The sequence below is a fragment of the Muntiacus reevesi genome, chromosome 2, assembly GCF_963930625.1.
Source record: "Muntiacus reevesi chromosome 2, mMunRee1.1, whole genome shotgun sequence".
Classification (NCBI taxonomy): domain Eukaryota; kingdom Metazoa; phylum Chordata; class Mammalia; order Artiodactyla; family Cervidae; genus Muntiacus; species Muntiacus reevesi.
In genome coordinates, this window is record NC_089250.1 from 273,536,086 (window position 1) to 273,555,491 (window position 19,406).

At 43.5% G+C, this 19,406-nt stretch overlaps 1 protein-coding gene across 1 annotated transcript in view; it reads left to right on the forward strand.

The window, feature by feature from the left end:
• Window positions 1-19,406, forward strand: part of LOC136161650 (zinc finger protein 665-like) — a 365,259-nt gene that overhangs the window by 291,772 nt on the left and 54,081 nt on the right. The window lies entirely within an intron of this gene.

Below are 19,406 nucleotides of genomic sequence, written 5' to 3' on the forward strand. Positions count from 1 at the left end.
TTCTCTAATGAATTTACTATCTGCCTCCTTTTGAACGCACAGGGAACAGTATAACGTACAGTACAATATGCAGCAGGTATCTAGTTCCTCTCTAAGAACTACTGAACCAAGAACACAGGGCTAGAAAACAGGCAACTGGATATTTCAAAGTTTGAAAACAGCTTTATAAATACTCAAGTTCTGAAAAAACTCCTTGTGTATCACACATTGGCAGGTCACCAGAAGGAAAGACAAGTTTAAACTCCTGATGCCAATCACGAAGCTTTACATGTGTGAGTGCACAAGGTTTTGAGCTTAGTCAAGAAAAACAGGGGTCTCAAAAGGTACAGAGGGAACATGCCGAGGTACCCCAGGGCAGATCCCCACTTCAGGGGAAGTGATCCTCACCTACAGACAGCAGGTTCCTGAGAGTCTCCACCATCACGTCCTTGTACAAGGTGCTCTGGGCAGGGTCCAGGCATTCCCACTCCTTGGGAGTGAAATCTATGAACAGATCCTTGAAGGTCAACTGTGCCTGAAATGAAAACGCATTTCACCAACAGGCCCTGAGGAGGATTCTTCGTTTCACACAAAATGAGAAGAGGTGAGAGGGGTAAAGCTCAATTCAGTTGAAGTAAAATTCTGATAGATCCATTAAAAGCTGCTTGAAGCAAACTGTTGATGATGACATCATCACACTGACGACAGGTGTTTCAGCATGTCCTACACACTAAACATTACTCTAAAGACGTAACAAGGATGAACTTGTCACCAACATAACAGCACGTTAGAGAAAGATCTGAGTCCATCTTACTGGGGAGAAAACTCTGTCACTCTAAGAAATCACTCAGATCAAACAGTTAAGAAATGAGGCAACAGCACCTGAGTCCAGGTGGTTGGGAGTGACAACTGAACCTAAAGAATCAACTAGTTAACTACCAGAGAAGGAAAGAGCATCCACAGAGTTCCCTGAGAATAACCGAAACAAGTTCAAGGAAGCTGAAATACAACAGAACAGCATAAATGGTCACCGATACAGGGTCATACCCTCTCCCATCGCAACCCACACAATATCAATTATATTGCTGCAATTTACATCATTCAGGTGATGATGCAGAAAAAACTTAAGGCCATGAAATACACTTAAGATACAATTGAAACTGCTACAAAGCACACACCATTTATGAGATGATGGTTTTGTAATAAAACCATCAAGTTACATATCCATGCATTCATGCATGCATGTGTAAACACACAATTGCTTGAAACAAGAGGAGTTGTCTTTATTTTTTTTCTTGGACACAATTCTTTTTCATGGACACAATTGACTGAAACAAGACAGAGACACAGATGTACAGAACAGACTTTTAGACTGTGTGGGAGAAGGCGAGGGTTGATGTTCAGAGAGAACAGCATTGAAACAAATATACTATCAAGGGTGAAACATCACCAGCCCAGGTTGGATACATGAGCCAAGTGCTCAGGGCTGGTGCACTGGGAAGACCCAGAGGGATGGGATGGATATAGAGGTGGGAGGGGGGATCAGGATGGAGAACACATGTAAATCCATGGCTGATTCAAGTCAATGTATGTCAAAAAACACTACAATATTGTAAAGTAATTAGCCTCCAACTAATAAAAATACATGGGGAAAGTACAGAACAGGCTTTTGAACTCTGTGGGAGAGAGTGAGGGTGGGATGTTTCAAAAGAACAGCATGTATATTATCTATGGTGAAACAGATCACTAGCCCAGGTGAGATGCATGAAATGAGTGCTCAGGCCTGGTGCACTGGGAGGACCCAGAGGAATCGGGTGGAGAGGGAGGTGGGAGGGGGGATCCGGATGGGGAATACGTGTAACTCTATGGCTGATTCGTGTCAATGTATGACAAAACCCACTGAAATGTTGTGAAGTAATTGGCCTCCAACTAATAAAATTAAATTAAAAAAAAAATACATGGGAAAAAAAGAAAAGAAAAAAAAAAGAAACAAGAAGATTTCTTTACTTTTTTTCTTTCATTCTATCAAAATTTATTCAGTGTCAGCTTTGCACCCCAAACTTGAAATACATCAGTGAACATGATGGACCTTACACTCTAGCAGTCAGCCAGCCAATTCCACCCACAATTATAAAGTTACTATTGAAATAAGTGCTCTGACACAGTCCCGGTACTAAGACAAGATTAAACACATCTTAACCTACATTGAGAAATCAGACAAGGTCTCTGTGAGGAAGACACACTTAGGATGGGCAAGGTGGGAAATGGAAGAGTGTTGCAAGCAGAGAGAACAGCTTCAGTGCCAGCTCTGAGGCAGGAAGATATTTACTGAATAGAAAGTCAGCCAGTGTGAGTGGGACACAGGGAATGTAGATGGGGTGATGCCAGGTAGAGGCTTATTTATGCAAGATCTATGGATTTAGGGCTTTATTCCAAAAGCTCTTGGAAGCCTCTGAAGAATTTGCCAGAGGAAAGTTAGGTGCTTAGATTTGTTTTTCAGAGCTCAATCTGCTGTGTGTGGAAGTTGTGTTTACCTGCTTACTCATGCCAGACTCATTGCAACCCCGCTGACGGCATCCTGCCAGCTCCTCTATCCATGGAATTCACCAGGCAAGAATACTGCAGTGGGTTCTCATTCTCTTCTTTCATTTTACTTCTTCATTAACTTTGTAAACACTCTATTTCTTTTGCAAAGCTTATTTATTTTGCTTATGTTGCGTCATTGTTGTGAGTGGGTTTTCTCTACTCGCAGCTGCAGTGCCCGGGCTCCTCACTGCAGTGGCTTCTCTTGTTTTGGAGCACAGGCTCTAGAGAGTACGGGCTTCTGTAGTTATGGCTCCGGGCTCTAGAGCACAGGCTCAGTAGTTGTGGCCCATGGGTTTAGTTGCTCTGAGGCATCGTCCCAGACCTGGGATGGAACCCGTGCACCCTACATTGGCAGGCACATTCTTAGCCACTGTACCACCACAGGAGTCCTCAACATTATCTTATGCTAGTTCAAAAAAACTAAAATGTAATACAAGCAGAAAATAACATACAGAAGGTTTCTTCCAATCTTTATAAAATACCTGTCTTTAAAAATATGTGGGCCTCCCGACGAGTAAGTGGTGAAGAATCCACTGGGCAATGCAAGAGATGTGGGTTGTTCTTGGTCTGAGATCCCACACGCTGAGGGGCAACTAAGCCGTGAGTCTCAATTTCTGAGCGGAGCTGGAGAGCCCAGGAGGTGAAACTACTGAAGCCAGCACGCTCAAAACACTATGCTGCAAGACAAGAGAAACCACTGCAATGAGAAGTGTGCGCACTGCAACCAGAGAGTGGCTACCACTCACCAGAACCAGGGAAAAGACACAGAAGCAATGAAGATAAAGTAAAGAAAATAAATATATTTTAAAATAATAATGTGATTTTTATCATTAATTTTAGGTATGTACTTATTAACAAAATCCAAAATTTATTATTTTATTCCAATAAGAAAATATTGAATCAATGACAGGGTAACAGGCAGGAAGGCCAGGGGTCTCCAAATAGAGGAAACAGGCTGCAAGTGTCAGGCATTTTCATCTCTCTTAAGCTGCAGGAGGAAACAAACTAGTGATATATTTTTCCCTTCTCTATACAAATTTAAAAGGAGGTGTCTCTTAAAATTCTGTGTTGCCATAATGACACCTGGTTTCACCTGAAGCTAACTATTCTCAAACCCTGAGTTAACCAATGCATTTTTCTTATGGAAATGTTTGTCTTAAGCTATGTTAATGTTCTATGCATTTACCCCAGATTATGCCTTCAAGTCCCTTTCGCCTAGTGGCTCAGAACCTACTTGAAAAACCAGTATGTTATACTCAGATATTGTTCCCCTAATCTATGTAAACGAAACTATTTGTATGGTAACCTGCCCTTCTACAAGATTCAAGTCAATCACTTTATGGCACGGGGATGAATCATCTGGTGCCAAGATTATTCCAAACTGCATCTTATGTATGAGGGGCCTGGTGCCATTCTTAGTTTTAAGACATTCCTTTCTTTCATTAACAGACTGCTAGTGACTATATAACATCCAGCCGAAGACTAGGAGGCGGGTACTCTTTCTGCCCCCTTCTGATGCCTATATCAGAAGCTTTCTCTATCTCCTTTATACTTTAATAAAACTTTATTACGTGAAAGCTCTGAGCGATCAAGCCTAGTCTCTGGCCTCGGATTGAATTCTTCTCCTCCGGAGGCCAAGAATCCTGGCGTCGTTTCGTTCAGCAACAACCTTTCATCAAGATCAGTAAAGTTGGAGAACTCCCTCATGGTCCTGTGGTTAAGATCCCTCACTTCCACTGCAGGGTTTCAGGTTTGATCCTTACACAGTGAACTAAGACCCTGGAAGCTGCATCATGTGGTCAAAAAAGAAAGAAAAAAAAATTAGTAAATCTGATTTTACAGTTTAAATTAGATGGTATAACGAAACACTCCCTAGCCCTAACAACTCTTTTGAACGTTCTATTCCCAAACACTTAAGTTTTCAAGGAGGTGCTCATTTAGTTTTAAATGTTCTATAAAAAGTCAGAACTGATTTCCCCTCATTGGCCTCTTTTGCAGATTTTACAGTGTACTGTATATGTTAATACCTGAGGTCCACGTACAGCTTCTTTACCCTGGTTGACAGAGAGCCGACAGTGCATCCAGATGGGCCCTAAACAGTCCCTGCTGCCAAAAAGCACCGAGACCCATGGGTGAGAAGCCCTGCCCAGGACGGTGCCCAGGGGAGCCTCCTCACAAGGGCCAGGTCACCGGATCATGGGGAGACGGGATCTAAGTGGAGATGACAGGCCCTGAGGGAAGGCGCCGGGTGAGTGTGTATGTACAGGAGTCAGACAGGACACTCCAGAGTCAGACACAATTGGCAAGCCCAGAGAAGGGCATTTCAGGAAGGCAGTGTGAGAATCCACTGAGAACATGACCTTACCTGAGAGAGAGGCACGCCTGACTCCTGTTCTTTCCTCTTCTGGGCTTCTTTGTCCATGAGTCTTCACAGTTCCATCATGAAAGTGGAAAACATGCTGTTTAATGCTTAGGGTCAACACACTCCCTTCCTCAGCCCAAACCACACATGCATGAAAGCCCTCACCATGAGGAACAGACAGTCCCCTGTGCCCACTGTCTCAGGAGGGACTCAGGACAGTCAATTCCAGCACAGAGACCCACACAGGAGCTTTCCGACACCTTCCCTGGATCACACTCCCCTCCTGGTGAGGCCTCATGTCCGCAGCAGCAGGGGGTACCTCTGCTGACCCAGTGATCTCCTTCAGGTCACAGAGCAAGCCCTGGTCCATCCCCACTCAGAGCAGAGTGGCCTCCGCATCCCTGGGGCTGATCTCAGTCTCAGAAGTGGAGGCTAAGAACCTTGGTGCTCAATGCAGGATACAGATCAGATTTGCTGCACTGTAAACATACTTGGGACTAGGACCCACGCAAGTATCTGATGATGTCTGATACGGCAGGGGGTACCATACAGGGTTTTGCAAAATGCTTCATGGATCTCATGGGAAACATGGGTTGAACACCACTAAATATGGCAAACACAGTCCACCTCTTACTTTCTTCTTTTCCAGACTTACTGACATAGAACTAATGAAATGGATATGTGTACACTTATCATGCATGATGTGACCTTTTGATAGATGGATACAGTGTGGAATATTTATCACAATCCAGTCATCAACACAACCATCAACTCCCAGTTTCCATGTTTTGTATGGTAACAACACTTAAGAGTTACTCTACTGGCAAATATAAAGTATGTAGTAACACAGAAAAATTTACTACAGTTAGAATGCTGCACATAGCTCCCCAGAACTTACTCATTTTACAACTCAAAGGTTCGTACCTTAACATCTCCCCATCTTCCCCAACTCCCAGATCTAGAAAACCACCATCCTATTGGCTGTTACTGACTTTCACTCTAGTAGATTCTACATGTATGTGAGACCATACAATAGCTGTCTTTCTCTGCCTTAGTTCACTTAGCATAATGTTCTCTACATTTATCCAGGTTATCTTAAGTGGCAAAAATCTTCATTTTTTTTATGGCTCAATAATATGTCATCTACTACTCCTTCATTGACTATTCTAAAGCCTTTGACTGTGTGGATCTCAACACACTGTGGGAATTTATGAGAGATGGGAGTACCAGACCACCTTACCTGTCTCCTGAGAAACCTGTATACAGCCAAGAAGCAACAGAACTAGAAACAGAACAACTGGCTGGTTTAAAATTAGGAAAGGAGTATGTTGTCACTCAGCTTATTTAACTTATATGCAGAGTGCATCATGAGAAATGCTGGGCTGGATGAATCAAAAGCTAGAGTCAAGACTTCTGAGAGAAATATCAACAACCTCAGATATGCAGATGATACCATCCTAATGGCAGAGAGTGAAGAGCAACTAAAGAGCCTCATGATGAGGTAAAAAGAGGAGTGTGAAAAAGCTGGTTTAAAACTCAACATTCAAAAAACTAAGATCATGGCATCTAATCCCATCAATTCAGGGCAAATAGATGGGTAAAAAGTGGAAACAGTGGCAGATTTTATTTTCTTAGGCTCCCAAGTCACTGTAGATGGTGATTGCAGCCTACGACAAACCTAGACAGTATATTTTAACACAGAGACATTACTTTGGTGACAAAGGTATGTGCAGTCAAAGCTATGGTTTTTCCAGTAGTCATGTACAGATGTGGGAATTGTACCGTAAAGAAGGCTGAGCACCAAAGAATTGATGCTTTTGAATTGTGCTAGAGAAGACCCTTGAAGAGTCCCTTGGACTGCAAGATCAAACCAGTCAATCCTAAAGGAAATCAACCTTGAATATTCATTGTAAAGACTGATGCTGAAGCTGAAACTCCAATACTTTGGCCACCTGATGCGAAGAGCTAACTGACTGGAAAAGACCCTGATGCTAGGAAAGATTAAAGGAAAAAGGAAAGGAGACAGAGAGGATGAGATGCTTAGTTAGCATCACTCACTCAATGGACATGAATCTGAGCAAACTCCGGGAGATAATGGAGGACAGAGGAGCCTAGCGTGCTGCAGTCCATGGGGTCCCAAAGAGTTAGACACAACTTAGCAACTGAACAACAAAAAGGAGCAGCTTGCAGAATTTTATTTCTCTTACCAACTAGTGAATTCCAGTCCCCGGGGAATAAAAGATCAGTCTAACCACTGGATTCCTAGAGCATTATTTAGGTGATTTCTTTATAAGATATAAAGATTTAGTCATGGAGAGGAGTAATCAATTACTCACACCCTATTTGGCAAAAAAGTTCTCATGGCTTGCCTAGCTGCATAATGGCTGTGAAATAAAGAATACACATTGCTATGTATTTGAAGCTATCAAAGGAATGAAGAAAGTCATTACACTGTAGTGCTCTTCACTGTGAATTTATATGTGGATAGAAAAATGAATGAAAGAACTGAAAATAGCAAGAAAAAACTACTTCATGTCTCTGAGACAAACTTAAGTTCAAATATTGAAGTTAAGTATTTAAAATAATTTCACAACTATAAACCTTTTGTATATCCCTCAGGTTCAGGTAGGGTGGTATGAATGACATCCTGAAACGGATTTTTTTCATTTACCTACTTTGATGCTAGAAGCAGAATATTTACATTAAAACTTAGAGACTCATTTCAGCTTGTTAAGATTCGGAAAAAATCTAAAGGGAAACAAATCTGTGAGTTAAAAAAAAAAACAAAGGCCTCATTTAATTTTAAACTCTCATTTGGGACAAGAAAGAGACTGGCCATGGGTTACATGGGGCATTTTACACTGAGGATAAAGACAGTGAGTTGGTATATCTCTTTCAACAATTTTCCTTGACTACCGTGTTATTTGGAGCTTCCAAGATGGCTCAATGGAATCTGCCTGCCGATGCAGGAGACACAGGTTTACCTAGAAATGGTAAGATCTCCAAGAGAAGGAAATGGCAACTCACTCAAGTATTCTTGCCTGGGAGATCCCATGGACAGAAGAGACAGATGCTACAGTGCATGGGGTCACTGTAGGACACTGCTTAATGACTGAAAAAATTCTCCATGGTGGGTGGTGAAATTTCAAATTATCTGTCAAATAAGAGAAAAACTCATGAACAAACAATTTACTGAGTGCTCCAAGCACAAAAAAGGTGTTTTTTGTCCTTACTTGAGACATTGTTTTATTTCTTAAATATTTTACATGCCTACTATATTCTTATTTTCTCTTCATGTAAATCAAGGAACACAAAAAGGACATGAAGAGATCTATTTATTAGGTGCACATTCACTGATGCATGGCAAGGTTCACCTGGTGTTCAAAAGACAAGACAGGCCCGAGATGGTGTCACTGCCTCCAGGACACCAAATCCACACTTCATTGTAGTGTCTCCCCTCTTAGAATCATGAACGGAAGGTACTGAGTCTGGAATTTACAGATGGACAGTAGTGAAATAATCTGCAGGGTAAGACTCTGGCTGCATCCTCCCCCACCCTGAAATAGGAAATCAGACCTGAAGCAATGCCCTTTTCTTTTTGTTTGGTAATAACCTTCTTGTCCCATCCAGTTTCTACCTGTGAAAGCTTTCCCTTTTGTATAGCTCCTTTGGCCACCTCGATTAACTAGATGGGATGTTTCCAGATTCATGAATCATCCAAGATACTCAATTATCTTTAAATTTATTAAGTTAAATTTTTGTACTTTTTTTCCCCTTTGGCCCTGCCTGGCATCTTGTGGAATCTTACCTCCCTGACCATGGATCAAATCCGTGGCCTCTGTCGGGAAGCATGGAGTTCTACCCAGTGGGTCGCTGGGGATTTCCCCAAGTTTTGCACAAAATACAGTGATAATTCTTTGCTATGTTATTTTCATTACAGCTGTCTGAAGTGTGTGGAGAAGTAACTCAAGAAAGGGTGTGGAGAGTAACTAAAGTGCAAATTATGAATATTTAAACCCCAAACTGCATGTTGTTTGGTTCCATCGTGGAAAGAAATCATCATAGATTCTTTCAACCCTAAGAGCCAAATGCTGCATTTTTAGCTTCGGTTACAAAGTACTGGCTTTCCTGGTGGCTCAAACAGTAAAGAATCCACCTGCAATGCAGGAGACCCAGGTTTGATCCCTGGGTTGGGAACATCCCCTCAAGAAATGGCAACCCACTCCAGTATTCTTCTCCGGAGAATTCCATGGACAGAGGAGCCTGGTGGGTTACAGTTCATGGGGTTGCAAAGAGTTGGACACGACTCTAAGCTACTAACACTTTTAACTTTCACAAAGTACTGAGGTGGGATAAAACTGTGTAGTGGGAGGAACGTAAGTCATCCAGGGCTGTGACAAAAGTGACTACATTTTATTAATCAAGACAGGAAACCCATGATACATTCTGAATAAAACAGTAGCAAATGGTAATGGCAGAAGTTAAATGCGAACTATACACATATATGATTTAACTTTTTTTGATTAAAAGTCATTCAGAAAACTGCTCTCTTGATGGTCAGATGGTATGGCACCCTGTCCAAAAACACACTGTGGTCTGTGTATGGAAGGGTACCCTGAATAGAGTGAGCAGGATAAATCATGTCATAGCTTTACAGTATTCTCTGCCCATTCCTGATGCTAATTCATACACCACTGAATTTGATAATTCTGTGTCCCCGTTATCCAAGGAAAGATTGATATAAATTAACTACACCTAATGAAGTCAACCCCTTTATCTCACTTACTGCTTTTCAGAGACCATCATGAAATATCTGTAAGAAAGCTATAAAACGCTTTTGAAACTTCTGCAGGAAAAGTCATAAATAGTAATGTCGTCTTCTTAAGAAAACTCAAGTAATTAAACACTTAACACACTGAAGATAATGGGCTATTTCTACATATGTCTTAACTTTCAACATATTTAACATACATATGCTATAACTTTCAATATATTTAATATAATTTTTCTACACTATGTAATATCACAGACTGAGGCCAGAGAACTAAAGATTTATTTGTTCCTAATATGAATTGTCTTATGTGTAGTCTGCTGTAAGAACTGGTCCAAAAGTTTGACAAATTCATTACACTTGAAAAGATTCTCCAAAATACGAATTTCTTGGTGAATCTTAAAAACATATGGTTTCCTAAAGTAGTTTGACATTCAGTATATCTGTACAGTCTCTGACTTGCGTGAATTACTTCACTATGCACAAGGTCTTAATATTTGATGAAAAGCAATACAGCATTTATTACCTGTGCAAGCCTGCTCTCCAATATAAATCCTTTCATGTTCCATAGTTTTGATCTTTGGCTAAAACTTTAGCATACACAACTTCTTTAAAAAATTAATTATTTTAATTGGAGGCTAATACTGTGGTGGCTTTTGGCATACAACAACATGAATCAGCCACAGGTATACATGTGTCCCCCCCATCCTGAACTCCCCTCCCACATCCTGCCTCATCTGGGTTATCGCAGAGCGCCAGCTTTGAGTGCCCTGCTTCATGCATCAAACTTGCACTGATCATCTATTTTAAATATGGTAATACACATGTTTCAGTGCTATTCTCTCATCCCACCCTCGCCTTCTCCCATATAGTCCAAAAGTCTCTTCTTTACATCTGTGTCTCTTTTGCTGTCTTGCATATAGGGACATTGTTATTGTCTTTCTAAATTCCATATATATGTGTTAATATACTGTATTAGTGTTTCCCTTTTTGACTTACTTCACTTTGTATAATAGGCTCCAGGTTCATCCACCTCATTAGAACTGACTCAAATGCATTCCTTTTTATAGCTGAATAATATTCCACGGTATATATGTACCACTGCTTCCTTATCCATTCCTCTGCCGATGGATATCTAGGCTGCTTCCATGTCCTAGCTATTGTAAGCAGTGCTGCAATGAACACTGGGGTACACGTGTCTCTTTCAATTCTGGTTTCCTTGGTGTGTATCCCCAACAGTGGGATTGCTGGGTTCATATGGCAGTTCTATCTCTAGTACAGCCACTATGTTCTCCATAGTAGTTTGCATTCCCACCACAGTGTAAGAGGGTTCCCTTTTCTCCACACCCTCTCCAGTATTTATTGTTTGTAGACTTTTAAAAAATTAATTAATTAATTTTAATTGGAGGCTAATTACTTTACAATATTGTGGTGGTTTCTGCCATATATTGACATGAATCAGACATGGGTGTAGCTGTGTCCCCCATCCCAAACCCCGCTCCCACCTGTTTGTAGACTTTTTTATGCCAACCATTCTGACCAGTGTGAGATGGTACCTCATTGTGGTTTTGATTTGCATTTCTTTGATAATGAGTAATGCTGAGCATCTTTTCAAGTGTTTGTTAGCAATCCGTATGTCTTCCTTGGAGAAATGTCTCTTTAGTTCTTTGGCCTACTTATTATTGGGGTGTTTATTTTTCTGGAATTGAGCTGCATGAACTGCTTGTATATTTTGGAGATTAACTGTCAGTTGTTTTGTTTGGTATTATTTTCTTCCAATCTGAAGGCTGCCTTTTCACGTTGCTTATAGTTTCCTTCATTATGCAAAAACTTTTAAGTTCAATTCAGTCCCATCTGTTTCTGTTTTCACTTCCATTACTCTGGGAGGCGGGTCATAGTGGATCTTGCTGTGATTTAGGTCAAAGAGTGTGCTGCCTATGTTTTCCTCTAAGAATTTTATAGTTTCTGGTCTTACACTTAGCTCTTTAATGCATTTTGAGTTTATTTGTGTGTATGGTTTTAGAAAGGGTTTCATTCTTTTACAGGTGGTTGACCAGTTTTCCCAGCACCACTTGTTAAAGAGATTGTCTTTTCTCCGTTGTATATTCTTGCCTTCTTTGTCAAAGATAAGGTGTTCATAGATGTGTGGATTTGTCTCTGGGCTGTCTATATTGTTGCAATGATCTATATTTCTGTCTTTGTGCCAGTACCATAATGTCTTGATGACTGTAGCTTTGCAGTACAGTCTGAAATCAGGAAGGTTGATCCCTCCAGTTCCATTCTTCTTTCTCAAGATTGCTTTGGCTACTCGAGGTTTTTTGTGTTTCCATACAAATCGTGAAATTATTTGTTCTAGTTTGTGAAAAATACTTGTTTTCCAAAGAAAAGCAGTCATCAACAGAAAAAAATACTTCTTTTCCAAAGAACTAAACAGACATTTCTCCAAGAAAGACATACAGATTGCTAACAAACCCTTGGTAGCTTGGTCAGGATTGCATTGAATATACAGATTGCTTTGGGTAGAATTCTCATTTTCACTATATTGATTCTTCCAATCCATGAACATGGTATATTGCTCCATCTATGTGTGTCATCTTTCTTTCATTAGTGTTTTATAGTTTTCTATATATAAGTCTTTTTGCTTCTTTAGGTGAATTTAATTCATGAGTACTCTATTCTTTTCATTTCAATGGTGAATGGGATTGTTTCCTTCGTTTCTGATTTTTCATTGTTAGTATATAGGAATGCAAGAGATTTCTGAGTATTAATTTTATATTCTGCAACTTTACTATATTCATTGATTAGGTCTAGTAATTTTTGGGTGCTATCTTTAGGGTTTTCTATGTAGAGGATCATGTCATCTGTAAACAGTAAAAATTTTACTTCTTTTCCAATCTGGATTCCTTTTATTTCTTTTTCTTCTCTGACTTCTGTGGCTAGGACTTCCAAAACTATGTTGAACAGTGGTGGTGAGAGTGGGCACTCTTGTCTTGCTCCTGATTTTAGAGGAAATAGCATGCACAACTTTTGTGTGGTTTCTTTGCAAAACATGTATTTTTAAGGCTAATACACTCTGAAGTCTTGAGAAAGCCCTTGCCGACACAGTTCCATGACTTCTCTTCAATATGGACTCTTATTGCATATACTTCAACTCAAGGTGAAACTCTTTCCACTCTGATTGCGTCTATAAGGCATTGCTCTAGTATCATCCCCAAACTGCTATTTCACAAAACTCCTTCCTGCAAACGTATTTGTGTGGCTTGTCTCCAGGATATATATTCCTACATACCTAGAGAGTGAGTAGTAATTGTAAAAACTGCCATAGTCATTGCATTTCTAAGTATAAAGTATTTGATGAATCCTAAGTTTAAGGCAGTACCTAAAAGCCTTGCCACACTGCATACACTTGTAAGGATCTCCCTTGTATGGATCATCTGATGACTGGTGAGATAGGAGCCCTGAGTAAAGGTTGTACACACTCATTATCACTTGTAAGCTGTTCCTTCAGAATGACTTCTTTACTGAATCTTAAATTCAGCCTGTTGTCTAAAAGCCTTGACACACTCATTACATCAACATAGCTTCTAGGTATTATAGTATCAATTTTTTCATGAAGCCTAAATGGAAACACCTGACAAAAGCCTCACCACAACGATTACATTTGTAAGGTCTCTTGCACATGGATCACCTGATGTCTTTTTAGCCCTGAATGATACCTGATGCATGTGCCCCACTCATTCCATTTGCTTTCTCTCCATCATGAATTCCCTGACGATATGACTAATGAGACTTGCATTGAAGCACTGGTCACATATATTACATTTACATCCTTTCTCTCATATACAGGTTACCTTATGGTCCCGTTAAGATTTACTGCACTCTAAATGTATGACTTCTTCCCAGTATGATTTTTTTTTCACGATTTGTAAGGTTTGAATGCCTTCTAAAACATTTGCCAGAATCACTAAAGCACTGGCCTCTTGCAGGCAGGAGACCGAATTTGAACTGAGTCACACAACTGTGCTTGTAACACACACATACACCATTCAGAGGGCTCATCCAGAGGTAGAAACTTCCCTCCTCTCACAACTCTCCTAGACCCCTGATAGCTTCCTCTCCACTTTCCACATTTTGTCACCACTCTTCTGTGCTCTGTTAAGCAACACGGCTAAACAGCAGAGACCACTGGGCCTGGGCAACACACAGAAACACACAAGCTGCAAATGCAAGGGCACTGGGCACTCAGTATGGAGACCAAGAAACTAGCCCTCCTGGGAGAACATGTCAGGAACTGGGGATATCACAAAGTTTTAATGGTCCTTGACATTTGGCTCGATTGAGCTCATTGAAGAAGTCAGAGAGAAAGGCCCCAATCTCACATCCACCTATTGTCCCTGACTGAGCTAACTGGAAGATACACCAGCCCTTTAAGGAAGGGGGGCCTCCTTCATAGACCCTTGGATTTCAAAGCTTCTGGCCACTCTAACCTGAGTAAAATCAGTATCCCCCACTCTGAGTAGATAAACCACTGAAAGCAAAGCCTTTTGCGACTACAGCCTTCATTATGAAGTCTCCCATTAACAGGATTACCAATCCTCACAGGCTTCCATTCTTATTATCTTATTATCCAATCAGCCCACATGTTGCACATCTAGACCTGAGCCTATTAATAACCCTGTCTCTACATCCCACACAGCTGTGTAGGGCACTGGTGTTACTGGCTTCACAATTCTAAGACAACCTCCCTTCTCCAATTAATTTTAATTAATGAAGACAACCCACTCCTACTCAACTCTATCAAAGGTCTTTTAGCTAGAAGCATTTTCAACCAATTTTTTTTTATCTCTGAGAATATTCTACCACTAACATTCCCACAAATGACCAGGCCTCATTACTTGAACCTAACTGCCCCTTGTCCACCTGCCCCACATAATCATCTTAGGTTTAGTGTAGCATTGACAGTCAACCTTAATACACAAAATCTAAAACTATCTCTCAAATGACTTCAGACTCTCTGCTCTCTTAAGATATTTTCCCACTATTATACACCACTTTCCACTGCACTTGTCAGCAATCCATAATTCAGCATTATCCACACTGGGTCTCAGTGACTGGAAAACTACCAACCAAAACTCACTTCTTTAATTCAAATAAAACACTAGTATCAGGCCAAAGAGGCTTCCCACGTGGCTCAGTAGTAAAGAATCCTGCTGCCAATGGAGATGCAAGAGATGGGGATTTTATCCCTGAGGCAGAAGATCCCCAGGATCAGGAAATGGCAACACACTCCAGTATTCTTGCCTGGGAAATCCCATGGACAGAGGAACCTGGCGGGCTACACTCCATGGGGTCTCAAAGAGTTGGAAATGTCTGAGCATAGAGACCATTTTATATTTTTCTTTGATTCTAGAGCTCATATCAATAACCAGATTCACTGAAATTTATCTCCTAAAATGGAGAGTCTCTGTAGTCAATTTATTACCCTGGTCATATAAACCAGGAAAGGACAGTAAAACGCCTCCCTAACACTCGAGAGGAGAAGGAAATGGCAACCCACTCCAGTGTTCTTGCCTGGAGAATCCCAGGGACGGGGGAGCATGGTGGGCTGCCGTCTACGGGGTCGCACAGGGTCGGACACGACTGAAGTGACTTAGCAGCAGGAGCAACACTTGAGAAAGAACTCCAGCTCCACCACCAGTTGCAAAGATGAAATTCTAAGCTAGTTCCTGAACAAGTGTTTTGTTATATTTACAAAATTATTAAGTGCCATGTCTCAATTATAATGACTTTCCCCCTATAAATTACTATATATTTCGTAAAAGATATATGTTACCTCAGGATTTTACACTGTAAGGAAATTAGACCACGGGCCTCCCAAGGTAACAACTGAATTCACTTGGGGAGGAACGGCTGGGGGATTAGGAAGGTCCAAAGTGACCCTAGAACACAGATATGGAGTAGAGGGGATCCTATGGACTGAGCTTAACAAAGCTAAAAAGCAAAACACAGTGCCTCACTATTCCCGGGGCGACCACACCTACCAAGTCTCGGCCTTAGGAATTAATGTAAACTCACGTCCTTCGAGGGGAGACACCAGAGATTCCCAAGCGGTAGGTTCCAGGAGAAAGGACAACGAGGGTCGGAGGAGCCTAGGACACCCGCCTGCGTCTGGACGTGTGGGGTCGAGCGGGGTCGAGCCGAGCGGGGCCGAGCGGGGCCGAGCCGAGCGGGGCCGAGCGGGGCCGAGCCGAGCGGGGCCGAGCCGGGCGGGGCCGAGCCGGGCGGGGCCGAGCCGGGCGGGGCCGAGCGGGGCCGAGCCGGGCGGGGCCGAGCGGGGCCGAGCGGGGCCGGGCCGAGCCGGGCGGGGCCGAGCCGGGCGGGGCCGAGCGGGGCCGAGCCGGGCGGGGCCGAGCCGGGCGGGGCCGAGCGGGGCCGAGCCGGGCGGGGCCGAGCGGGGCCGAGCGGGGCCGAGCCGGGCGGGGCCGAGCGGGGCCGGGCCGAGCCGGGCGGGGCCGAGCCGGGCGGGGCCGAGCCGGGCGGGGCCGAGCCGAGCGGGGCCGAGCGGGGCCGAGCGGGGCCGAGCGGGGCCGAGCCGGGCGGGGCCGAGCCGGGCGGGGCCGAGCCGGGCCGAGCCGGGCGGGGCCGAGCGGGGCCGAGCGGGGCCGGGCCGAGCCGGGCGGGGCCGAGCCGGGCGGGGCCGAGCGGGGCCGAGCCGGGCGGGGCCGAGCCGGGCGGGGCCGAGCGGGGCCGAGCCGGGCGGGGCCGAGCGGGGCCGAGCGGGGCCGAGCCGGGCGGGGCCGAGCGGGGCCGGGCCGAGCCGGGCGGGGCCGAGCCGGGCGGGGCCGAGCCGAGCGGGGCCGAGCGGGGCCGAGCGGGGCCGGGCGGGGCCGAGCGGGGCCGAGCGGGGCCGAGCCGGGCGGGGCCGAGCCGGGCGGGGCCGAGCCGAGCGGGGCCGAGCGGGGCCGAGCCGAGCGGGGCCGAGCGGGGCCGAGCGGGGCCGAGCGGGGCCGAGCGGGGCCGAGCGGGGCCGAGCCGGGCGGGGCCGAGCCGAGCGGGGCCGAGCGGGGCCGAGCGGGGCCGAGCCGAGCGGGGCCGAGCGGGGCCGAGCGGGGCCGAGCGGGGCCGAGCGGGGCCGAGCGGGGCCGAGCGGGGCCGAGCGGGGCCGAGCGCACACCTACCAGCCTGTTCCTCCCTTTGGTTCCAGCGGTATCTTGTCAGAGTGAGGGAGTACTTGAGGGTCTCTCACGTCTTGTGTTGCACCATTGATTGCGCATTACTTAAACTGTAACAGTTTTAATAAAACCTTAAAATTCTGTGGGATAATCACAATGGAAAGAAAGGGTTTGGCTTAACATTTGGAGTACTGCATGTCCGACGACAGAGGATGAGATGGTTGGATGGCATCACCGACACAATGAGTTTGAGTAAATTCTGGGAGTTGGTGATGGACAGGGAGGACTGGCGTGCTGCAGTCCATGGGGTCACAAAGAGTCGGACATGACTGAGCGACTGAATCAAACTGTACTTGGAGTCCTGGGGATGAGGCTGAAGTGATTCAGAGCCCTGGGAACTGAAACCTGGTGTGGTGGCCAGGTTTAGGTTGGGTGGGGGTTGACGTGGGGTGCTAGCTGAACCCAGGAATATTCCTACAACTAGAATTAATTTAAGCACTTTAAGTAAACAAGAACTGGCTTTCTGTAGGGATGACAAGCTAGAATGTGAAACACACAACTCTTAGAAAGGGATACTTCATACTAACACTTCTAAGGAGAAAAATGTCCCGACATTCCACTTCTTCAAGTACCAAGTTTATTAGTCACTGCAGTGGCCCAGTGAAAGTGCACCCTGAGGGGAATGCAGGATTGAGAAAAGCAGGCACCACAATGTGCTTTGGACATTCTGGCCTTGGGATTTCAGGAAGGGTTTCTTGGGACCATCCACCTCTTCACCAAGGCCAGATAAATTGGAGGCGTCTCTCCTGGTTTTCAGATCTCCCAGTTATTGATGACCCCAATTTTGTTTGGCAGTGTATTAAAATACACTGAGTTAAAAGACAGTCCATGGGGTCACAAAGAGTCGGACATAACTGAGCGACTGAACCAAACTGTACTTGGAGTCCTCCTATTAAAAGACACCAAGTAGAATTTCCCTGGTGGTCCAGTGGTAAATAATCTACCTGCCAATGCATAGGACCCAGGTTTGATCCCTGGTCTGTGAGGATACCACGTGCCTCGCAGCAACTAAGCCTGAGCAACACAAGTACTGAGCCTGTGCTCTAAAGCCTGTGCTCTGCAACAGCAGCCCCAGCAATGAGAAGCCTGCACACAGTAACCAGAAAGTCACTTCTTGCTGCAGCTAGAGAAAGCACACAGGCAGGGGAAAAAAAAAAAAAAAGAGGCTCAGCACAGCCAAACAAACAAAAAGACATTAAGTCCTCTGGACTGGCCAAAAGGACCATCAAAATGCCAGTCTCCAACCACACCCCAGCCAAGTTTCTGTGGAGAATTCACAGCCCGATTGCTGCAAAAAGAGAAAGAAGCCAGCACAATGACGACTTAGCAGAGACAAAAATAAATTTTAAACATTATTAAAGAGAGAAAAAAACTTTTAATGAGAAATGCATTCTTCTTTATAAGTTTCTGTTCCATGCTTATGATGACAAAACTTCAAGTACTTATATAAACAGAACTTGTTTACATCATAATAACTACTACTTAAGTCAACACTTCAATGTAATGGAATGACATTACTATATGATCACTAGATGGTAATTAGGCAATTTACTTCTTGTTGAAAAATTGTAATATATTTTCTCTCTTTTTTTGTTGTCTGCTTTGGAAAGATCTGTCAGTTGTGGACAACAAAGCACATTGTAAAATATAAAGTCTTTAAGAAGACACTAGAACTTATTTTCATCAAAATTATCAACTTGGCACTATTGATAAATATTTCTTTGTGTATTACCTGACAGAACTCAAGTCCTAAAGAAACTGTCTTTCTTTGTATTTACAGAGCACCTACTATGTTCCCTGTCATTGTCTACGTGCATTTTAACATTACAAAAGTCTCGAAATAACCAACTGACTTATGTATTTGTTAGTGTAAGGTGGGAAAGAAATGTAAATTAAACATTAAATCTTGGTCATAACAAGTGGATAGAAAAAGCAACGCTAAGGAAAACCTACTGAAAAAAACAAAAGAAACAGGATGGCAGGATTTAACAGATTAGCACTGAAACATATATTACCTTATGTAAAAGAGGCAGAGGGAGTCTGATGTACAAGCTTGTGCTCTGGAACAATCTGGAGGGATACGGTGGTGAGAGAGGTGGGTTCAGGAGGGAGGGGACATATGTACGCGTATGGCCTATTAGTGTTAATGTACAGCAAAAACCATCACAATATTGTTAAAAAAAAAAATTAACTGATGGTGACTTAGGCCTGAATACACAATCAAAGCTTTCCCACACCTAACACATTTGTGTAGTTTTCCTCCAGGTTGAATTTTCTGAGGGTCAAGAACTTGATATATTTTACTGCATTCTCTACATGTTTAAGTTTTCACTGCAGTATGAATTCTCAGATGATCTGCAAAGTCATTCCTTGACTGAAGGGTTTGCCACATAAATAACATTTATGTGGTTTCTCTCCTGTATGAACTGCCTAATGCGGAGTTCATGCTAAACATGCACTAGAAACTCTGCCACAT